The sequence below is a fragment of the Scardinius erythrophthalmus genome (genome assembly GCF_964197995.2).
Source record: "Scardinius erythrophthalmus genome assembly, chromosome: 14".
Lineage (NCBI taxonomy): Eukaryota > Metazoa > Chordata > Actinopteri > Cypriniformes > Leuciscidae > Scardinius > Scardinius erythrophthalmus.
Window position 1 is genome coordinate 42,097,584 of NC_138234.1, and position 24,324 is coordinate 42,121,907.

A 24,324-nucleotide genomic window follows, 5' to 3' on the forward strand; every position below is an offset into this window, starting at 1 on the left:
GCGTTTAACTAAACTCTCAGGAATTTGGGCACACGTGATCACGTGGACATTACGCTAATTACATGCAAGAACCGGAGAACGGGGCGTAGGTCCCGCCCAAGACAATATCTGATTGGCTGTCGCACTAGGAAGGACGGGTCAGATGGACACTCTTATAACCCAATGACAAGCACCTATGCGTTGCTTTTTGCCTGCCTTGTGCCTCGCTTTTGCAGTGATTTCGGCTCTTGCTGACCTTTCCATCGTCCAGCGTGTATGCTTACATACTCTTCAAACCACCAAGAGCTCACTCAAAACTCATCAACTCTTCCGTAAGATCCTTCGCTGAACTTCGTCAAAGAAACCCCTCTCAGAGTCGCTCCAGAAACTCTGTTGCATAGCAACCCGCAATCCAGGAAATCCCGCGAACGAAGCGCCACCCGGCAAAGCCAACCAACCACTCACCATTGAGTGCTGTCCCTCAGAACGCATCATCGACCGACTGCCAGCCAATCAGCGCCAGAGTTTCCCTCTCCAGCAACCTCGTTACAGAAGGGAACCCACAGGAGCATCCAAACGCAAGTACACAATATCTCCTAATTCTGGCTGAACTGGTGCAAATCTTATTAAGAAAACGAACTAAGATTAAAGTGCTAGTAGATTGATTCTCTCAGGTTGCGGTCAAGAAATAGTGTCTAACGCTAGACATTTGGGACTCCATTCACCCTCCGTTAACATCACTTTTCTCTGTCACTGTTTGAATGAATGTTTGTGTGTTTTCGTTAGTTTAGTTTGTGTGTATTAGAGTAGTTCAATAAAGTCTTGGTTGATTTTACATACAAGCGTCTTGTGCTGTGTGCTTACAAGTTATTGCCTTAAACTTTAGATTTTGCTACCTTGCTCATATTAATCAGTTATCATAACTTATTGTCAGGGGCGCAACTGTACATTTGCTGAGGGGTATGCAAGATCATGGTTGGCGCCCCCCCCCCCCCCTCCACCCACCCCACCAACCAAAAAAGTATATGTGACACACTAACAACACAGACAATAACTATATTTTATGCCTTTATTGAACAGAACTCATCAAAGCATTCTTAATGCTGTGAAAAAATTATGTGATCTTTGTGACTGTTGTTTTTACTAGGATGATGGACTACATTTGTGGACAACAAAAAAATAAATAAACTATGAGCTTTTCCTCATGGGGGTCAAAAACATGTCTTTGCAACTGTTACCAAGTACACACACACATAATATAAATACAATTGAAAGAAATTCATAGACAAGTTATATGGCCTCTGGAGTCAATCCAACTATATTTAAAAAATAGGCATGTGATGGTGCCAAAATATTTCCATCTATAACTATAAGCATACTTTTTTTTTTTTTGTCTAAACACTTTTCAAACTGCTTCAAAGTGTAACAAATATACAATTCAGAAAACAATTTAACTAATAAAAGTAAAATAAATGTAAAAGTACATAAAGTATATTTTAAAAACAGTTGATTACAATAGAAACCATACATTTATATCACATCTAATTGCACTAATCCCCCCCACCCCCACCTTTTCTCTCTTCATCCTCCCCAATTACAGCACTTTGACATGCCTTGCTTTTGTACTTGCCCATTTTTCAAGTATTTCATCAAATGAAGTTGATCTTGCTAGGTTGTTTTCAATGGAGATGATTGCCAGGTGGGTCAAGCGATCATTGTTCATAGTTGAACGAAGGTATGATTTAATAAGTTTCAGTTTGCTGAAAGATCTTTCAGCAGAGGCAACTGTTAGTGGCATTGTTAGAAACACTCTTAAGGCTACTGTCAAATTTGGAAAGACCTTGTCTAGATTTTCCTGCAAAATAAAGCTCAGCTTGTCAATGGCTTTTTTGTGCCCTTTGAGAATTCGGCTTGCAGGGTAGATTTCCTGAATTATGTCTCTTGAAATGTCACTTGATGTTAGTGCATACCTCGTTACAGATTCCTCCAGTTCATCTTTTGTCATGGTTTCCATCTTGATTAAAAAACTAAATTTGTCAGAGACATGGCCAATATTTTTAAATCTATCACCAAGCTCCTGGATAGCTGTGTCAACAATTACATTAAACACCCTACACCTCAAATGCATCTCAGGGTCTTCATCATCACTGTAACTGTTGGTTTCATCATGGAATGTTTTTTGTTTGCGGAGGCGTTTTCTCCTGAACTCTGTGCTTGCATTCAATTCAGTTGCCATTCTGCGTGCTATGGACATGGATTTTTGAAATCCCTCCTCTCTGTACTGAACCAAGAACTCTTTCAGAGAATTGACCAGCATAATGGCTGTGTCCAAAGAAACATCTGCTGCTTGTAGTGCCTTGCTTACATGTGTGATCTCAGCCAAAATGTCATGCCAAATTGACAAACACACAAGAAATTCCATGTGCACAATTTCTTCAGAGAGTGATTTAGCCTCTGATGCAATTTTACCATCTTTAGAAACTTTTTCAAGCTTTTCCAAGGCATCAAGAGCTCCCCCAAGTTGAAAGCGCAAGGCTTTAACAGAATCCAGTTTTGCCTCCCACCTGGTGTCACTCAGTGGCTTCAGTGTAATTTCCAGAAATTCTTTTAGAATATCCCATCTCTTGACTGATGAAGAGAAGATTGTATACAATCTTTGAAGAGTGCCAAAGAAAGTTAAACATTCTCTGTTAGAGGATGCTGCATCACACAAAAGCAGATTAAGGCTGTGGCTACAACAAGGAATGAATAATGCCTCTGGGTTTTTGTCTAGAATCAAAGCTTGGACCCCTTTCTTAATCCCGCTCATATTGGATCCATTGTCATAACTCTGTCCTCGACAATTCCTTAACTCCAATCCTAAATTCTTCTCAATCACTTCAATCAGTTTCTCTGCTAGGCCCTGACCAGTTGTGTCCTTCACAGCAGTGAAACCAACAAATGATTCCTGCACACTTGCTTTTTTACCTTCATCTGTGTGGACATATCTTATTATAACAGAGGCCTGCTCCTGTTTCGAAATGTCAGGAGTGCAGTCAAATTCAACAGCAAAATATTTTGCTGCTTTAATGCGTGTACAGATTTTGCTGACAATGCATGCAGATATAGACTGCAAAAACTCATTTTGAGTACACCACGACAGGTAAGATGTTACTTTTTTGGAAGATGTTTCTCTTAGATGCTCTGCCATTGTAACATCATAACGTGCAAGCAGCTCAATTAAGCCAAGGAAATTGCCATTTTTAGCGTTCCCTAATTGTTCTTTCTTCCCTCTCAGGGGCAAGTTTCTTTCAGCTAAAAAAAGAATGCAGTCAATCACTCTTGTCAATACATTTTTCCAGCGGGACTTTTCTGCTGCAATCACCTTTTGTAATTCACTATCAATTGTTCTTCCTAACTGCAAACGAGTTGCCAATTCTTTCCAAGAAAGGTAAGCATCTATATGATGGTTACTTGTTTCATGATGCTGTAGGGTTTTTGATAGACATTGCCAGTTATTGTATCCCAACACAAGCCGTTTGTCACATGCTTTGACTCCACCAAATAATTTACATGCAAAGCAATATACTTTATTTGATTTCTTGGAATACAACAACCAGTCTCGCTCAACTCTCTCCCCATTTGATAATAAGCGATAACAATAAGCCTTAGAAAAGCGCCTGTTACTCTTCTCCGATCTAGGATATGGCCCATCAGGACATTTCAAAGGCCCTTTCTCAGTCAATTTTTGCCTAAAAGTGTCAATAATTTGATGGGGTGCAGGCCAGTCTGATGGGTCCTCTGAGTAAGGTCTTTCCTCTGTTACCTCCTCTGTTGCATCTCTGCATTCTCCTGTTATATCTATCTCCTCTCCTCTGATGTAATTTTGAGGGTGTGGCTCTCCATCTTTCCATGCACTAGATTTTTACAAGACAAACCAATAACTAAGTCTACAACCCTAATCTGTAATGTTCTGTAATTCATAATATCCTGCGTGGCCAGTCCTACCTGTTCTCTTGACCTGCTCTCGAGACATTTACTTTCTCTCTATGCTCTTCATCTTCACGACTGAGAAAACAAAACCAATGTTTAACAAAATGTATACCTCTGCAATACCTTAATCTGCAATGATTCTTGATATTGTCATTTGTCATTGATAAGTCATAAAATCCTATGGTCCATTCCTACCTGTTCTCTTCACCTGCTCTGAACTCATTTTCTAACATTTCTCTGCTGTCCTCCCCATCTTCATGGCTGAGTAAATGGACCAGATGTTTATTTAAAAAAAAAAAAAAAAAAATAATAAAAAAAAAAACAATCCCATCAATGTAATGTTTCTTAATATTGTTTAACGTGGTCATGACATGAGGAATCCAATTTTAGGTAATTGTGTAATGACAAGAGCCAAAAATACATTTACATGTCTTTAGAAAGACAGATGCCTGCTTTTCACCCTTGGCCACACTCACTGGCTCTCTCATTCATAAACAAACCTTTTTCAGTCAGAGACAGGGTGAAGAATGATATTATTTTACAATATTATGAGTTTCTGGTGCACAAAAACTGTACTTGCAATTTAAGTGTAGCCTACCTCAGAGAACATATAAAAAGTATGTCATGACCAAACCAGACCTAAGTCAAAATATCTTGTGTGACAGTTCCTACCTGTTCTCTTCTCCTGCTCTTGACTCATTTGTTTTCTCTCTGTGCTCTTCATCTTCATGGCTGAGTAAATGGACCAGATATTTCACAATATTTATGCCTTAAGTCTGAAATATACATTTAGTCAAAAAATCCTGTGTGGTCTATTCCTACCTGTTTTCTTGACCTGCTTTGTTTTTCTCTTTCACCTGCTCTTCATTGTCCTCCTCTCCATCTTCCTGGCTGAGTAAATGTACCATTATGTTACTGTTACATACTACAATGCCAACTTTCAGTAGCCTATGAAACTACTTGCATATACACAGTGAAATAGGCTAGTGGTTAAAAACTACCAAACATATATTTTTGTGATTAAAACATTAAAGTACTTTCATTTTTAATGAACAGACATGTTCATGATTTTATTTCCTAATCAGTAAATTACAGATGTAATTTTATACACCGTTATTTTCAAAAGAAAAAAAGAAAAGAAAAGAAAAAAAGTTTAATTGTTCCAAATAAGCACCCCTCTCCGACCATCACAAGCATGTTTTTATTAAAATAGATCTGGATGAGGTAATTTACTCACACACCGCATCTAATAGATTTAATAGTAAAAAGTCGAGGAGAAAGTTCAAAATCAACTGAACAGACACAGCTTTAATTCCTGAGTGACAGCGGCGCATTTTATGGTCATGCGTAGACCACAAAACTCACGAAAACAGCTCCGGGGGAAGACTGGTTGGATCTAAAAGTTACCGAACCGAAGAGTGGTTCATATGACGTTACAGCCTGGTTGTCCAGTCCGGTTCCAGCAGGGCTTTGTCGATTTTATGTTTTATTATTGTGCAGCTTTAGCCCATAGAAAGCCGTGCATCCGTCCCTTGACATAATGGTCTTGTCCGCATTAACAGAGGATGAGACTAAAGGCCCACTAACTAGGTTGTGCTTGGTGATGAGAGGCTCAGCTATAATTTTTGACAGTCTCCTCCTTTTTCTGGAATTTAAATCAAACGCCCATTCACAAACATACCGCAACGGCATTTGTTTTTATTTATTGAGCAACGGGGATAACGTTAGCTAATTAAGTATGCCCTCACTAACAACAACGTTAAATGTTGATTAACTTCAAGACTTACAGTGATACAAATTATATTTTAAGCTTACCAATCTCTTTTTATCCACTTGGACATTGATGTCCTCATTTTAAGGCATTGTTTTTCATGTTGTTTTTTACGTTTTCTGTTCTGCGCCCCAGAACGCTTCCCTCCTCTGTCCATTTTTGACATGTGACTGTCTGTCACAGAGCAACGGCTCTTTTAAAGTATGTCGAGGATAGTCAGTTGATATCACTTTATATAATAAAATAAAAATTACTCATTACTAATTACTAATGCTAAATAAACATTATATTTTTAACAAACATTATTTTTTAATTATTTTAAATATTTTATTAAATATTTTCAAAGAAATGTTTTGGCACAATGGCGCCCCCCTCCCGTCTGGCGCCCCTATGCGCTGCATACACTGCATACCCCATTTTTGCGCCACTGCTTATTGTTACCGTAGGCCACGGGATAATATTATGTCCAGAATTGATAAAATACCCTAATCTCAATTTATCGGTGGGCGAATAGTTGATAAAGTGTTAAATATTAATTCTGAATAATTTGCATAGTAATTTGGTTCTTATTCCCAGTAATTCAATCCCCTTTGAGTTATATTGATCCTAATTCCCTTATTAATCTTACAAGTAATATTTTGGTTCTATACATAGAGAGGAAATACAGACAAATATGAAATTCATTAGAATTAAATGAGTTCATATATGTGTGTATTAAAAAGTCTTACACGAACAAAAAATTCTTTTGACATGAGAGGAAAGAGTATTAATGCACACATATACACACACATTTAAATAGGACACAAATCTACAATCATTCAGGAGAATAAAACTAAGTCAACAGTTGGATGTGCCAAAACTTTCTTCAGTTAAACAAAGACAAAACTGAAGTCATTGCGTTTGGAAACAAAGATGAAGTTCTCAAGGTGCACGCATACCTTCATTCTAGGGGTCAAACAACTAAAAATCAAGTCAGGAATCTTGGTGTGACACTAGAGTCAGACCTTAGTTTCAGTAGTCATGTCAAAGCAATAACTAAATCAGCATACTATCATCTGAATAATATTGCAAGAATTAGATGCTTTGTTTCCAGACAAGACTTAGAGAAACTTGTGCATGCTTTCATCACCAGCAGGGTGGATTATTGTAATGGACTCCTCACTGGCCTTCCCAAAAAGACCATAAGACAGTTGCAGCTCATACAGAATATTATGCCAGCTGCAGCTGGAACAGCTTCCAGAGGAGATCAGATGTGCTCCTACTGTAGTCACATTCAAATCCAGACTCAAAACACATCTGTTTAGCTAAACATTTACTGAATGAGCACTGTGCCAATGTTCGTCCGACTGTACTGTATTTTACTTTTTATTTTTCTAAACTGTTTTAATTATTCTTATTTCTTTTTATTATTTTAATTTCTTCTATGTAAAGCACTTTGAATTGCCATTGTGTATAAAATGTGCTATATAAATAAACGTGCCTTGCCTTAACTAAAATTAGTTCATATATGTGTTCATTAAAATGTCTTACACGAACAAAAAATTCTTTTGACGAGAGGAAAGAGCATTAATACACACATATATACACACACATTTAAATAAGACACAAATCTACAATCGACCTTTACAGTTAAGAGTTGTGTGATGTACAGTGTTTTGTGATATAAATCCCTGTATACAAAAATAATACAGGGTTTTCCTTTCCTCTTTAATTTATTCATCTTACTCTTCCCACATATTTTACTGTTTTCTAATTATTTCTACACTGTTCTTGAGTAGGATTCTTACACATGAAGGTATGAAAAAAACTAATTTTCACCTCTATCTTGATATTATCCTTAATTTCTTCTTTAAAAAGGATTATGATTTTTGTGAAAGAGATTGTCCCCATCAGATCTGTACATATCCCATCTTTGAAAAATAAAAAATCATAATGAAAGTTAAAAATATAACTCATCACAACTGAATAGCAGTTAACTAACACATTTACTACACACATAAGCTCATTTTGATATAAAAACTAATTTATTGGAGTTTAAAATTATCATTTTCTATCTGAAGAGCACATTAAAAATAAAAAAAAATGACATGTGGATTTAATAATAAGATTCATCTTACCCTAACATCAATTGATTGGGTATCTTGGAGATATGTAAAACATGATTTGTGATATTAAAACCTTATATTGTGATTAAAAATGAAAATTTTTCCTCATAAGGAAAGTCACATTCCACACGACGAACGATGGTGATGACGTCATACGATGTCGTCGCCATGGTCGAGCACTTTAAAAATTAATAACAACATACACAACACATATACACGAATAATTTTACATCCACAAGATTCAATACGACTCTAGCTACATCTACATACTACTCCCATGAAATTAGAACAAAAATTCGATTTTATATCACCATTTTTCTTTGTGAGGTTTGGAGTTTCACTCTTGCTCGACCATGTGCGGAGGAGAGAGTGACCTAGTTTCACTAAACTCGAAATAACTCTCTCATTTAAACTCTTTTCACAAAAATCTTTTCCTACAACTGTTCTCTCACTTACTTACTACTTATTCGCCGACTTGGATTTGTATTTTGACCGTTTGAAGCTTAGTTTAGTCGGCTCGCGGAGAATTAATTAATTAAATTTTTTTTTTTCACACGGCAGTCTATATAAGGGCGACGCGCACATGCGCGTGCACATTTCTCCTTCACTCTGTGGATGTGTAGACACGATTTCGCTCTCTCCTAAACATCGACTTTCAAAAGGAAAACTACTCAAGACAACTCTATTATAAAATATATATATTATAGAATATCTTCCTATTGTGTGTGTGTATATATATATATATATATATATATATATATATATATATATATATATATATATATATATATATATATATATATATATATATATATATTTATTTTATTTTTTTCTCTTTTTGATATTTTTTTCTCACAAGCCTGCCTGAAGAAGATATAGTATATCGAAACGTCGCGAAGGCTTGGATTTTTTTTTACTACTTTCTTTTCAATTTTATTATTTACATTTATTTACATTTTATTTTTGGGATTGATGAGATACTGCGAGGATGAATGTCTTTAGAGGCCGTGTGAGACAGAGAGATACTCCACGTGATCGACTCTGTTCTAAATAGAACAAATAGCAATTATTTTCTTTCAAATGCACGGGCTCGTGCGAGAGATACAGATTTTACTCCGAATGAAAGGGGTAGAAATATGATTAGGAATTCCCAGATGTTTGACTACAGAAATAGTCATAGGGTAAGGGAATTCAGAAACACGGCCAGAGGACACAGGCCTGTGTCCTCCCATAGGCCTTATGATTATCATGAGGAAGAGTTAAGACTGGTTGAAGATCCGAACGGGTACCCCAGTCACTCTGAGCGACTTTAGATGGTTGTAGGCCCAAACAGGCCTCCCATGAGTTATGAGATGGTGGTAGGCTCACACAAGCCTCCCATCAGAAGAAAAAGAGAAGAAATAATAACAGAAGCAGAGGTGGGGCAAGACCACCAAATAGAACTCCTACTTTCTTTGAACAAAATGAGCACGCCGAGCATGAATTTTTTTTAAAATAATGTTGAGGAGGATTATTATTCTCCTCCTCGACAACAAAATCGCTATTCTCGTCAATATTCGAGACCCTCAGCACAATTCCAAAGGAGGACTTCTACATACAGTTTTCCCTCACGCTCTGTCTCGAGACAACAAAATAAAAGAGTCTCATTTGTAAATCGTGGCGGGAATTTTAGAGATATAGAGATCTCTATCGATAGACCAATTACAAAACAAAAAGGGAAAAGAGAAAGAACTCCACATCACTTTCCTCGTGGAAGGGACGGAACCGAGGTAAGACCTCAAAATTTTACACAAAACAGTGAATATAGGAAAAGAGAAAGAAGGCCACGTTATTTTCCTCGTGGACAGGACCGAGCCGAGGAAAGATCTCAAAGGTTTACACAAAATAGTCAATATATACCAGCCCAGCCAGCATTTAGGAATACAATTAACCCTCTGAGGTCTGAGCTGTTTTCTGGGCCCTGGAGGTGTTCTGACATGCTCTGACATTTGTGCTTATTTCTGTTACTTGTGACATTTTCATGGCTAAAGTCTAATTACACTGTATTCAGCACAAACTCTGCTACAATAATATATCAGCAGCATGTGTGTAAAAGTTTGTTGTTTTGAGATAATGACATTTATGCGTGGTTTGTGAAAATACAAAAAAAAATTCTCACTGAAATAAGGTCATGAAACCCATACTGATTATTTCTTCACAAGACTTTTGAAAATTGTATGACGTAGCCTAGAATATTTGCTCTAAAACGATGTGAAAATCACCCTGACTGCTCATTCAGATAAGACAATATATTGATTTAAAAATGTTACGACATGTTTTGTGTGAAAAAGCCTTATGCGGAAGCTCATTAATATGCAAGCTTTTCTCACCTGAGAAAGACAAAGACAACTGCCCTATTAGGAGCTATCAGGGCCCTATCATTCTAAGCAACCTTGCACAATACTGTAAATGAGGAGATCTAAAAAAGAATGGCTTTTAGATTGTTTGATTTATTTACTACACAACATAATCCAAAGATACAAAACAAATGACAAAAAAGCATGTATTGAACACATTGATCCAAAGACAGAGACCTTTGTGCCATTCCTAAAAACATTGTACATACCTTTCATTTCCAAGGTGTTTGATTTTCACTTTACCATGTTCATGTACAGAGACTCATGTGAATGTTGAAGTCAGCAGGACTCAGCATCTGGGCCCTGAAAGAAAAAAAAAGTGAACATACTGATATCAAGAGAAAGGCCTGCACGATTTTGGGAATACATTTTAGATTTTTCTGGTTAAAATTTTCTTTTTAAAATTCACAGAATACACACACACATAAATGTTTCCAACAATATATAATATAATGAACATTAGATTTGTTGTTCCTTGTAGGCATAGGCTATGAGCAGTGCTGCATAAAATAATAACAATAACCTATAGCAGCCTATAAATCTTCCAAAATATTTCAGTAACAACTAAGCTAGAGAAAAATATATTGATTATCATGTTACTTCAAATGTTTCCATTCGTTATGATGATATGAAATGAGATAATAGTAAAAACATGAAGCCGTTTGGTGCTTTTCAAACGCGATGGCGATTTGAATATGATACATTCAAACGCGATCACGCTCAAATATAAAACATTATGATTACCATATACATATCTACATTTGAGCAGATATCCACAAACACAGTAACAGTAAACACGGGTCTAAATATTATAATATTCACCATATAGGCTAGCAACAGTTCAACTGCAATGTGAAATTTATGCAACAATAACAAACTAATATGTAAGAATTTCTTACCTCTTTCTTGTCTTCAAATCGCGTTCTTCTTCTTCTGAGGTAATTCCAATGTAAGCTCACAGCGCTCGTCGAAAAGCAGAGACTTGTGAAGTGTTTTGGTGTTTTGTTTTTGAGGTAATGAGCGCAATCGCGTTCCACGTGGAGATTTGCATGTCAATCTCTTTTGCGCGAGTGGGCGTGTTCAAATTAAAAATAATTAGGAAGCTTTTGAGAAGCTGGACATCTTGTTGGTTTTATACAAATTACTTAAAAAGAGAATATTTGTTTTCAGTTTGAATCCGATCATTTAAAAGTACACACTTTATAAAGGTATATGGCTCATAAATGTGTGACAAGTATTCGCTGAGTTTTGTTTCAGTTTATAGACGTGCTCAAGAAAAAAAAGTTCACCGCGACGGAGAGGCAGAACGCACACCCTGTTTATTTTCTTTATTTTACAAAAGCACAATGTTTTGATTTGATTGTAAGTGGACACATACAAAAGTAAAAATATCACAGATTCTTTTTTTATATTTCTTTTTTTCTGTATGACCATAAATGACGGAGTAATTTAAGTTTATAGTGCAACAATGTGAAGAAAATCCGGCAAAACGCGCCGGCGCGTTTGCCGACCTCAGAGGGTTAAATGCTTTTACGACATCATCAGACTCGTACACCACTTGAGTAATGTAGTAACAAAAGTTACTGACAATCAACCAATCACTTTCAAGCGACTTACGCGGCTGCTCACAAACACGGTCAGACCAGCGTTTCCTGGTGAGCAGGTCAAAACAATGCTTTGAGGATAATGCCAAAAACTGGGCATTCAATACGCAACTCATTCTAGAACAACATTATGAGACTCTTGATTGATGAAGCACTACAGAACATCCGTAAACTGAGTAACCACCATGAGTGGCAAAAAGCATTTGAGATAGCTTCTGGCTGTACTGGTAGAAACTTCCACAGCCGAATCACTACTGAGTCGATCCAGCAGGCGGAGACTCTTATTATGGCAGAGATGCCAGGCCCTTCTACTGCACTCAGAACAGAGATAGCACGTGCCCGGACCTATGCGGAGGTGGTGGCAAGAGGTGGACAAACACCTCACACTACACTTTTGCCACCACAGGCCGCACAAGCACCTGTCGACACCACCACCGCACAGATCACAGACACTTCAAAAACACCACCACGGGCAATACAAACACCACTACGGGCAACCTTCGCTGACTCACCGATTCGAACTCCAATAAGAACGAACACCATTGATATTCAGACTTCTCCGGGTCTATTGATTAGGGGCGATTGGCCGATTGATGAGGAAGTTCCTTGAGTAGGGCTTCAAGAAATGCTCCAACCCACACCGGTTGTCGAGCCCCAAGCCACACTGGCTACTGAACCCCCTCTAGCTCAAGAGGCAGAGAATACACGAGAGGCTGAGCCCCAACCCATACAGGTACCAGAGCTCCCTCTCATTCAATTGACAGAGCCCCTTCCTCTTGAACAAAGCCAGAGTAAAAAAAACAGAGGAGAGAAGCACATTGAAGATTGTGTACCCCCCCTAGGGGAGTCCACACAGGTTCCTGCCCCTGCTGAGGTGGTCCGGGACATAATTTTAACCGACCCCCAGCAGGTGGAGGAACCTGTGGTGGCCCTCTTGGCACCCGCTAGTGAGGATGACTCATATCCTTGTCCCTTCCAAAAAGCGGGGTCGACCCACTCCAGCGACCTGCTTTTCTCGGAGCACTCTGACCAGCAACTCGGTCCGTCTGCACTGCTATCTGGCTTTTTAATGGAGGCAGCTAAACAGGTCGAGGAATTGGAAAACCGGGAAACGGCCTCAGAAAATTCGTCACCTGAACCACCTAGACTTGCACCTATATTCACCAGCAGGCACAGGGCACAGCCGCCCATTACACCGCAAACACTGGGTGTCACAACCAGAGTGTCTCTCACGCCATTAGGCTTACCTAATCGTCACATCAACACGAGACGCAAGTTAACTGATTGGAGTTTGAAAATTAACAAAAAATCCGTCATAATCGGTGACTCAAATCTTGCGAGGTTCCCGGCTTCCAATTGCCCCGACCTACAAGTAGAAAGCTACCCGGGGGCTAAGATTCACCATGCAGGCACTCTAATTGAGAAAGCCATATTTGAGATCATGCCAGACAAAATGATTGTGCAACAGACGACAGAGATACCGCATGTCAGCCACCACCGAGTTGCAAAGAGTTCACAGCATTATCAAGAAGAGAATGCCCGGGACAAAGATCCTCTTTCCTCTTATTAACTTTTCGAGGTCCCTCCCCCAGGGTGAACAGGGCATATTAGAACATTTTAACGCTCACATCAAGAATCACTTGAGCTTCATACCTCTACTTCCGTCAGCACTCTTTCATGTTGAGAATGATGGTGTTCATTGGAGACCAGCGACGGCGAGAGCTGTTCTTGACCTCTGGATGACAGCGTTAAACTGCCATCCAGTACAAGCCCAATAGGTGGCTCTAATAAACTCATTATTAATCTTTCGCGGTCATTGGTTCTCTACGATGAGCAAATCTCAGCACTGACGAAGGGACTTTCATTCATTCCCACTACACATGGTTTCAAGACACAAAGAATAGAGGTGTTAAAAGACCTCCAAGAGATCACCGTAGAATTAAGAATTAAGACTTTTTTTGAAGGGAAGAAAAGCTCGAGAAAGAAACTTCCTTTTACTCATCCCTCAGACTGGACGCCTGCTCTGTCCAGTCTGCCCAAATAAATTTCCAAACTCATCACAGCAGATTTATATGCTTACAAACACATCAATTGGGGTCTTAAAGAAAAGAATAATATGTCAAAAAGAGAAAAAGCATTATTGGGTTTACAGAAAAATAGGGACATTGTCTTGAAACCAGCGGATAAGGGAAGCGCAACAGTCATTATGGACAGAGAACAGTATATATTTGAAGCTAACAGGCAACTAGCTGTGAGCGATCACTATCGGGCCCTCGAAGAACCGATATTTACAGAGACCATTGGTTAGGTTAGAGAGATTTTAGAAGAGATGTTTTTGAAGAAAATAATTAGTGGCGCACAAAAAGAGTATTTAGCAGGGGACGGCCTTCCTAGACCCAGAAGGTTCTATTTACTCCCTAAAATTCATAAGGAGCCCAAGAGTTGGAGCATTCCTTTCCAAGTGCCTCCGGGAAGACCGATTGTTTCCGACTGCAATAGTGAAACTTATTACATTGCAGAATATCTTGAGTATTTTCTTCACCCTCTCTCTGTCAGACACCCCAGTTATCTAAAAGACCTATGATTTCATTTAAAAAATTGGCAGTTTAAAAATCCCTTGAGCGCCCTTTTGTTCACAATTGACATTGACAGCTTGATACACAAACGTTGAGACAACAGTGGGCCTAGAGGCGGTCAAAAAATTCATGAAAAAAATCCCAGATTCCAAAAGACCAGACGAATACATTTTAAAATGACTCCAGATTAATTTGACCAAAAATGATTTTGAATTCGATTCTAAATTCTAAACTATTTACAGGTTAAAGGCACCGCCATGGGCAAAAAATTCGCCCCATCCTATGCCAATATTTTTATGGCAGACTGGGAAGAGACTGCGCTGGTTTCGGCAGTTAAAAAGCCGTTCGGCTATTATAGGTTTTTAGATGATATCTGGGGTGCCTGGACTCACTCAATGGATGACTTTATCGCGTTTACGGAACTCTTGAATGCGCACCAAGCGTCTATCAAAATTAAATTCACGGTCCATGAATCGGAAGTCAATTTCCTGGACGTAGTGTCCTACAAGGGTCCCAATTTCCTTTCTTCCGGGAAATTGGACTTCAAAGTGTATTTTAAAGATACTGACACGCACTCACTCTTACACAAACACAGTTTTCACCCTAGACACACTTTCAAGGGCATTGTAAAATCTCAGTTACTCAGGTTGAAACGTATTTGCACGGAACAGAGATTTTTCTTTTCTGCAACAAACATTCTCTTTCAAGCACTGAGAAAACATGGATACTCACGCTCTTTTCTGAGGTACACACTCAAAACTTTTGATGCTCCTAAACCCTTGCTGGACATGGACACGTTGTAACACAAAGGAGAGGGCCAGTTGCATGTAATTAAAATTGCTCAAACTCCTCGTGACCCAAACCCCATTTGTCCTTGTCTGACTTGATTAGATTAACGCAATCCTCATCCACAAACTCCTCTGTAGTCTCAAGATTCTTCCTTGAAGGACGCGCAGACCCAACGGCGCCAACAAATGGCGTAAATCAGTAACGAACTATCTGAAAGCAAAGATCTCTTACGGCTGAATCAACAAGCACCTTTTTGGTTTATGGCGCGGCGAACATCCGCTGATCAACAAGAGCAATCTCGCTGACCAATCAGAGCCATCTCGAGAGAACCCCCAGGGATTCTCTTGGACATTGATTTACATTTAGATACTGATTTAACACTCAGAAAACAACAAGACTCTGTTCAACCAGATGCCTAGCTGATAATCTAATCAAACCCAGTAAAGCGCACACACATAGCCTCTCTCTCTCGAGGACGCAGTTCACGCATCGGACACGGAACTTGTGAACTGGAGAAGGACACACACACACACACACACACACACACACACACACACACACACACACCATTCATGGAGCTTTTCAGAGAAAAGTACCCCTAAAATGTTTGATATGTATTCCTGTGTTTCTCAAGTGTCTTCACATGCCATAACGGAGATACTGACCATTTCATTGTGTGTTTAATCAAACTTTATTTGTGTGTAATTATGCATATAAATGTAACGTTATGTTTCCCCAATCTTTACCTGTCATAATTGATATCTCTGGAATCCTCTCCATCTCATGGAGACGAATCTTGACTGCAAAGTACACTAATATGCATTTGTTCCAGGAAATATCATATTTCTAAGTATGAATCCTTTCCCTCATAAGACATATGGTACAAGGGGGCGTGTTTTTCTTTACACAAAGAGACCTCTCCCACGTCAGATCAGAAGACCTGATTCGCTGTCGTTCCCAAAGAGAAGGCGTAAACAGATGTGCTTAAAAGGAAGAATCTCCCTCATCTCTTTCTCTCTTCCCGGATCTCTCTCCTCTCCTCCCCGGCAACGCTTCTCCCAGGAACATCTGAAGAAGGCCCTGGCCTTCTCCTCGGACGAACATGTTCGAGCCATAGCTGCCGTTCTTTGCAACTAAGTTATATCTTGCCTCTTCCTTCACGGAAGATGAAGACAAACTTTCTTGGTAACGTTACATTTCAGTGAGCCTTTTCAAGCTTCCCGCGACACTGGAAGACGCAGTCGAAACCGGACCTCGTCCGCGCTTTCAGCATCAACCAAACAGAGAACAGACTTGCAAGTATATTTATCTGATAAAAGCTGCTTTTCTGGGGTCCGGCTTTTAGGTTTCTGTATGTAACAATTACTAGCTTTTCCCTTCTCTCTTTTTCTTTCTTTCTTTCTTTCTTTCTTTCTTTCTTTCTTTCTTTCTTTCTTTCTTTTCATTTTATTCTTATCACGTATGTTATTATTGTTTAAATGTTTGTTTGTGTTTATTGTTTGCATTTTTACGTACGTTTATATTCGTAGCTCATATAATCGCTAGTGTTACATGTATTAAAATCCATTTATACTTTTCACTGTCTCTGTGTTTGAAAACCCACCATTCTAAAGTCAATGAAACAAAAGATCCAGCTACAAGCTCGATATTAGACTACATTCAGTAGTTTTAATTAATAAACTCATAATGTTTACTGTTCGTGGCCAGAAACTAAACTTTATTGGAGTTTGTAAATACCCCTTCTTAACTGTGATGATCTTACAGTTATTCGCTGGACGAATAACTGATGAAGGTAACCTCGATAATTGATAAAATAAATATACATGCGACTTATGAATTATGACCATGAGTTATGATTATTAATATTTCCAAAATTCCCTATATCCTTGAGCTAATTCACATTTACCCAGAATCGTATACATCGTTACAACGTCTAATAGAAATAAAATCATTCCTTTGGTTGCGCATTTCTCTAGTCTCAGTACACAGCTAAATTTGGCCGTTAAATCTAATTTTTTACAATTTTTGACACCCACAAAGTATTTGCAACAACATAAACCCATTGCAGCCTACAGAAGAAATAAAAACATTTCAGATTATTTGGTACAGAGCAAACTCTCTAAATCTCCACCAAAGGGCCGCATGGGTAAATGTAAATACTTTGCACCACTGAAATGGGTCAAGAACCAATTCAATGGCCAGATTTTCAAGTTACCTCGTTCTCTGTCACATGAGTGTGTAAATTGCATCTATCTCGTCTATTGTCATAAATGTCGTAAACAGTATGTGGGTCAAACCAAAAATTAACTGCGAGTTAGGGCCTACCAACACGCACATAACATAGTGCACAAAATTGAGAAGCGTAGGTACCTAGTACAGCACTTTTTGGTCCACGGCCTTGACTCCCTTCGGATTACGGGGCTCCAAACGAATCCACTCTGGTCCCCTAAAGAACGCTTGAGGGCAGAGAGCAGGTGGATCAAACGTTTGAACACCCAATATCCGAGGGGTCTGAATGAGACTACGACTTGAGATTTTTCCACTATCCTTTCTACTCTTTGGCTACCCTTTTAACCATTTTCTTGACTTGATACTTCTCTTTTATGGCTACACACATTCTAACACTAACACCTACCGTTGGTAACCCCTGGGGCACAACCCCAGGAGGCACACCCCGCATACGGCCCTAAGATCTACCCATTCGAACCCTGGACGTTTTTTACCCCCATTTAAAAAAAATTTGAGCTAAAAGCCCTGAGGGACGTTGTTTTGTGAATCGCTGTCATGACGACAGCACAGAGTTTTTTTTTATGAATGAAAGCGGCTGACGCGCATAATTCATATTAAAGGTATCGACTCATTTTTTCATTTCATAACTCCTGACAGAAATTAAGAAATAACTGTCGCTATAAGTTTCTCAGAATACAATAGTGGTCAAATACTGAAACTTGAGTCTTATATCTTTTTAATGATGAATAGTTTGTCAAGGTATAACATTAAATCTGATCGTAAATTTGAACTAAATAAATAAAAAAACGCTTCAGTGCGCGGGCGCACTGGCAACGGTTAACAGGTTAAAATAGCATCTGAATAACGCGCTACTGAAAACACGCCACTGACTTTAGTCTAGGTTTTTCCTGGTCAGTGGCAGAATTGTTTTCTGGAACTGTAAAATAGCACCTGGGAAAGAAACTTGAATGCACCTCTACAATCTTGCTTCATTTGGTATACATGGTTCTATGAATATGCAAATGAGCCCCGCCTCCACTCACTCACACTTGCTCAGAGATTCACTCGGCCAACTTATTGAGGTAAACGCTGCACAAGGGTATCGCTCTTTACAACGTTGGACACATAACGGTAATTAATATGATTAGCCTTTTGCTTGACTGTTATAAAACAGCTAATAATGTGTTGCTAATGTTACACAAACCATGTTCCTGTTCGCATCTCAGTCAGACAGCTGCCTTCTAGCAATCACCAGAAACACTCTGAACAACTCAGAACGTCAGTGGAGAAAGGCATATAATTCATCATAACATTGTAATTAGGGCTGTGCGATATAGCAAAAAAAAAAAAAACACGATATACTGTTTCATATCGTTCGGTATCGATAATTATTAAAAATGTTTATAACCAAACTTTGAGGTAGATCAACATCTGTAAAAAGTGAAGCGCCTCTCATGATAATATCTGAGTTCTGAAGTGCTGGAAAAAGATGTGTGACGTGAGAGCATTTTACTATTCCTGGCACACTTCCATGGTTAGCTTGCATTGAGTGTTACTACAGTAAAGCCATGGTGAATGTTGCTGATCTGTGGACTTATAGCCTATAACCAGTTCATTATGTTATGACGATCGTGTCTCACTTCAGGGGCTGCATCAGGTCTCACTGCGCAGACGCAGGCGATGTCACTTCCTCAAGCCCCACTCACGGCATTATTTAGAAGATGCCGCTGCGGTGAGTTAGCGTGAACGACAAAAAAAAAAAAGGTAAGTCTGACGCTCGTTTCACACACACTCCGTGTGCAGTGTGTATGCGGTGCAGGAGCAGCACGCGCTATAGTGCTTTCACATGTGCTGCGTTTGCAGTGCGTAACTGATCCACGGCTTTACCACAAACACATACTCACTATTTTTATTTCAAATCCAGAAGTTATCAGCTTCTTTTATTTGAAAAAAAGTTTTGTCAGCATTGCGATTCTCTTTGTACACATACTCTTTAATAGACGTAATTCACTTTTAAGCACAATTTAAACAACTTATTATTCAATGCATTATTTCTATCTAGATTTATAAGCAAGTGGTAAAATATTTTGCCGTGTAGTTATATTAAAATCGCAAACATTTTAAATTAAAACTTAATTCCTTTTTAAGGAAAAAAAACTCTCATGCCTTTTCTTTTGCATTTAAATTTTAATACAATAAATCTTTGTCACAAAGAACTTGTTTTTCAACCTCCACGAATGAGATGAGTGTTACTTTTCTGTTCGCTATTTTTCCATAGTGGTACACTATACTGACTGGGTTAAATAGAATTGCATTACTAAATAGAGACTAAAATACGATTTTCATTGACTAAAACTAGACGAAAATAGTCATGGATATTTCTGACTCAAATGCTCAGACTTTTAGTCGACTGAAACTTGACTAGACTAAAAAGAGTATGAACGTGACTAAAACTAATAAAAACTAAAATGACAGTTTGACACAAAGACTAGACTAAAAATTTAAATAAAACAGGCCGCCAAACACAACACTACTTCTGTGGAGAATTCAAATGCTTTCTATACTGGATCTCGTAGCGCTGTGTAGGAACAGTGTCGCTTGTCGAGATCGGCTCGCGCTGCATTGGTCCGAACTGATGAACGGTCCGTGAAGCACAAAATAATAGCGCAGTTTCATTACGCTTGCAATTTGATCTGCAAAAGATCTGAATTTGAAAGTAATGTTTCTTTACTAGTTACTTGAAAAAAATCTGATTACGTAACTCGCATTACTTTTAATGCAACCCAACACTGTTCATAACACAATATATATCGCAGGAAAGCAAAATGTCGCATTGTCAGTTTTTCCAATATCATGCAGCCCTATTGGCCTTCTCCCTGTGATACGATAATCGATACGCTGGAGCTTAATAACGATATTTTAATGAATAAGGCGCTCTAAATAGATTTCCCTGCTTCACTAGTTCATGGCTCAACACATGAATGAGGGAAACATGAACATGAGTTAACTAGCCTAAGAAAAATTGGTTTTTAATTTCTCATATTTAATAATGTGATATAGTGTTTCATAAAATGCCAGCAAAGCTGGAAAAATTCTAGAGGAAACACTTAACTCTTAAGATTTTTCCCTACTACAAACTCTAAATCTGAACTACTTAAAGCTTTATAACCTTAATGTTCTTCAGCCTCACTAATGAAGAATCGGGAATAAACACCAACCTCTTTGTTCTTCAGTGTGTTTCATTCTGCAGTGTTCTGGATCACTCATGTTCTCACTGTCCTTCGATTGCCTTCACTTGTAGCTGATGGGAATATTCCAGCATTTATTGGTGAATTGCAGTAGGAGATAATTGCGACTTTTTATCTCACAATTGCAAGTTTAGGCTACATCTCGCAATTCTGACTTTATTTCTCAGTATTTCGAGATATAAACTCAGAATTGCGTGAAATAAAGTCGCAATTGTGTCAGAATTCTGACTTTTTTTCTCGCAATTGCGACTTTATATCACGCAATTCTGACTTTATAATACGCAATTGGGAGTTATAAAGTCAGAATTGCATGACATAAAGTCGCAATTGCGTGTTATAAAGTCAGAATTGTGAGAGAAACTATTCTGAGGTAAAACAAAAAAAGTCTGTCTTTTTTTCCCCCTTAGAATTGGACTTTATATTTCACAATTGTGAGTCTCACAATTGCGAGAAAAAAAGTCAGAATTCTGACATTATAACACGCAATTGCGACTTTATATCTCGCAATTCTGACTTTATATCTCACAATTATGAGAAATAAAGTCAGGATTGCGAGATGTAAACTCGCAATTGTGAGATAAAAAGTCGCAATTATTTAATTTTTTTTTATTTTGTGGCGGAAACAAGCTTCCATAAAAAGCAGCAATATAAAAGACAGACACTATTATGACACCCACCTTTATCAACCATTGTAATTTGTCTATAAAAATGTAATTATAGCTAAATCCTAATAACTTCGTTCATAACACTTACATCGCTAGCATCCTACCGTTTTGTGTGTGAAGAGAAATATTAAAAACTTCTCCTTTGATTAGTTTAGCCATTAACATGGCATAAAAAAGCCAATCCAGAGACTTTTCTAAATCAATGAGCCCTCAAATTTTGGTCACAGCCTGACCTGCTTCAGTCTGCAGGACACCAACTGTACTTTGTCTGCATTGTATTGGTCATTGAATGAACTGTGCGGTTTTGCTGAAGGGGATCTTGTTTGTCTCATGGTTATTTATCCTCTATTTCTAATGAAGTTGTGTTCCTAGCCAGTCATGTTCACTGCAGCCTAAGATAATATACTCCTAAATTGAGGACTTCACATGAAAACTCCCTATTCATCTAATGAATAAAGACTTTAAGACCCTGTGGAATTATAGCACTAATACCGTGAGTAATTTTTACACTAAACACTGGATTAAAAAACTACAACTTTACAACATGATTTGTCCTCAATAAACATATATTTGGTATTGCACAATAATCAAAGAACATATTTGGTAATACACAAACAATGAACATTTATTTGGTAATACACAATGAACATATATTTGGTAATAACACAAAATCACATATGAGGCGAAGAGTCATTGGTAATCAGGAAAAATGTGTATAATTGAGTGTGCTGCAGCGATGCAAAGTCCAGTTCACAGTTATTGCAATTGTTGGATAATGTTAAGTGAGTGGATTAAGTGAGAGCATTCACATCACAAAACTGGGATTAAACCACATGGATTACTTCTACGTTAGAAATGCTCTGAAGCTTGAAAGTTTAGAATGAACAGATAGCAATGCGCTTTGGGGTGTTTGTCACATTCATTCAAAGATGAACTAATTTCTTATGGGTTTGAAACGACAAATAAGAGTAAATGGTGACAACTAACCCTTTAAGAGGAGAATACAATGAAAACAACTAAATTTCAACTGTTGAAAACACTTAGAACATGTCCCGATGTGAATGCTAGTGTGCCGATGTGAATGCTAGGCATCCAATACGTTGAGATACCTGTATTTCACTATACTTTCCTTCTTATGGCAGAAATACGATTTTTGATGAAGTATTTGACAGTCTTCCAGTCTTGATTTCCTAAAGCTTGAGCTTCTGCATCAACGCAACGCTGACAGTCCTTTTTCCCTGGAACTTGGCTCCTCACAATGAATTTCCTTAGGTGCCTTTCTACTGCCGCACATTCATCTGTTGTCCAGCTTCTTTTGGCAGCAGTTTCTTTACCTAAGTATACATAAAAAGTAGCCTGGGTTTCCCCATACTGCCTTGCTCGCAGCGCGATTCTATTCACGCTGCTAGGCAGTCTGGACACCATGGAACAAATTTTCCCCTGAAAAAGGGAACCAATCACAGAACGGGGAGGGAGCAGCAAGATGATGACGACACCGAAGCAGTTTGTTTATATCAGACTCGACGTTACCTTCTACCCTCATGTTTATCTTGCACAAACGGTAATATTCGCTAAACGCCATCGTGTACAAATAAATCTTTGACCCATCGTCTTTTTCCTCGTCGAATTTCTCTCACTCTACATACGTCATCTGGTATAATTGAAGCGATTGGCTATGAGCTACATACAGGCGCATTTGATAGACATTCAGAGCGCCCAATAAACAGCTCTGGGCATTCGTAAACCACGCCTCAAATACGAGAAAATGCAAACGTAGTTCCCAGACCAAGTCTCAAATGAGACTTGGTCTGACGTTAGCCAGGCTACATAAAAAGAACATGTTATTAAGTTTAGGTTAATGTCTTAAGTTTAGGATTTTTAAACCTTAATCTGAACTGAAAGACTATTGGATTGATCACACAGGTCATTCATTGCCATATTGACTTGGTTCAGAGACTAAAAACACTCTTTTAGTTTGTTTCTGAATAAAACTTTTGGCTAATATTAATAAATCAGTGCAATCCAGTAAAAGGTGTGGTTGCACTTTATTTTGATGGTCCCCTTTAGACATTCTGTTAACTGAGTAACAATGCACCTACATGTCAACTAACTCTCATTACAGCATTAGTAGACCATCTACTTAAAGTATTTTATACAATTTTGGCAAATGTACTTTGTTGTACGAACATTTTTATTTTAAAACAAGGCAAAGATATTCATATTTTATGTATTGTCCTAAACATAGTCTCACATCGATGGGAATATGCATACAGAAATGACATGCAAATGAATATATTAAAACTTTTGTGTGAATGCAAAATCTTCCCTTTGTGCATCCCACACTTTTAGGATGAAATCCAAGCAAAATGTTATACAGTTCAATTTTTCTTTTGATCATATAATGAAAGTGTTTAAAGGAACACTTCAACTTTTTGGGACTTTTAGCTTATTCACCGTATCCCCCAGAGTTAGATAAGTCCGTACATACCTTTTTCATCTCCGTGCGTGCTGTAAGTCTGTTTGACGCACCCACCGCTAGCCTAGCTTAGCACATAGACTGGATGTAAATGGCTACAGCTAGCATATACTAATCCCAATAAGTGACAAAACACCAACATTTTCCTATTTACATGTTGTGATTTGTATAGTCACAGTGTGTACGAATAGCAAGGTCATATGAGACACAGCCATTTTTTAAATGTTTAAATACTGGGAACTATATTCTCAGAAGGCAAAGCACTGCTACTTGGGCGGAGTGATTAGCGCAGCACCCGAGACACGCCGTGGTGAGGAGCAGAGAGTTCGCTCAGAGTTGGAGTAATAGAGTCAGCAATTACTAGATAGTAAATGCAAAGTTTACAATCATGGGTGTTCGCTGTATTGTAAAGAGCTGTGACAATAAACAGGGGAGACCAGGTAATACCATGATGTTCCATAGAATTCCAACAAAAAACGCTGACCTGATGAATCAATGGCTACTTGCTCTGGAT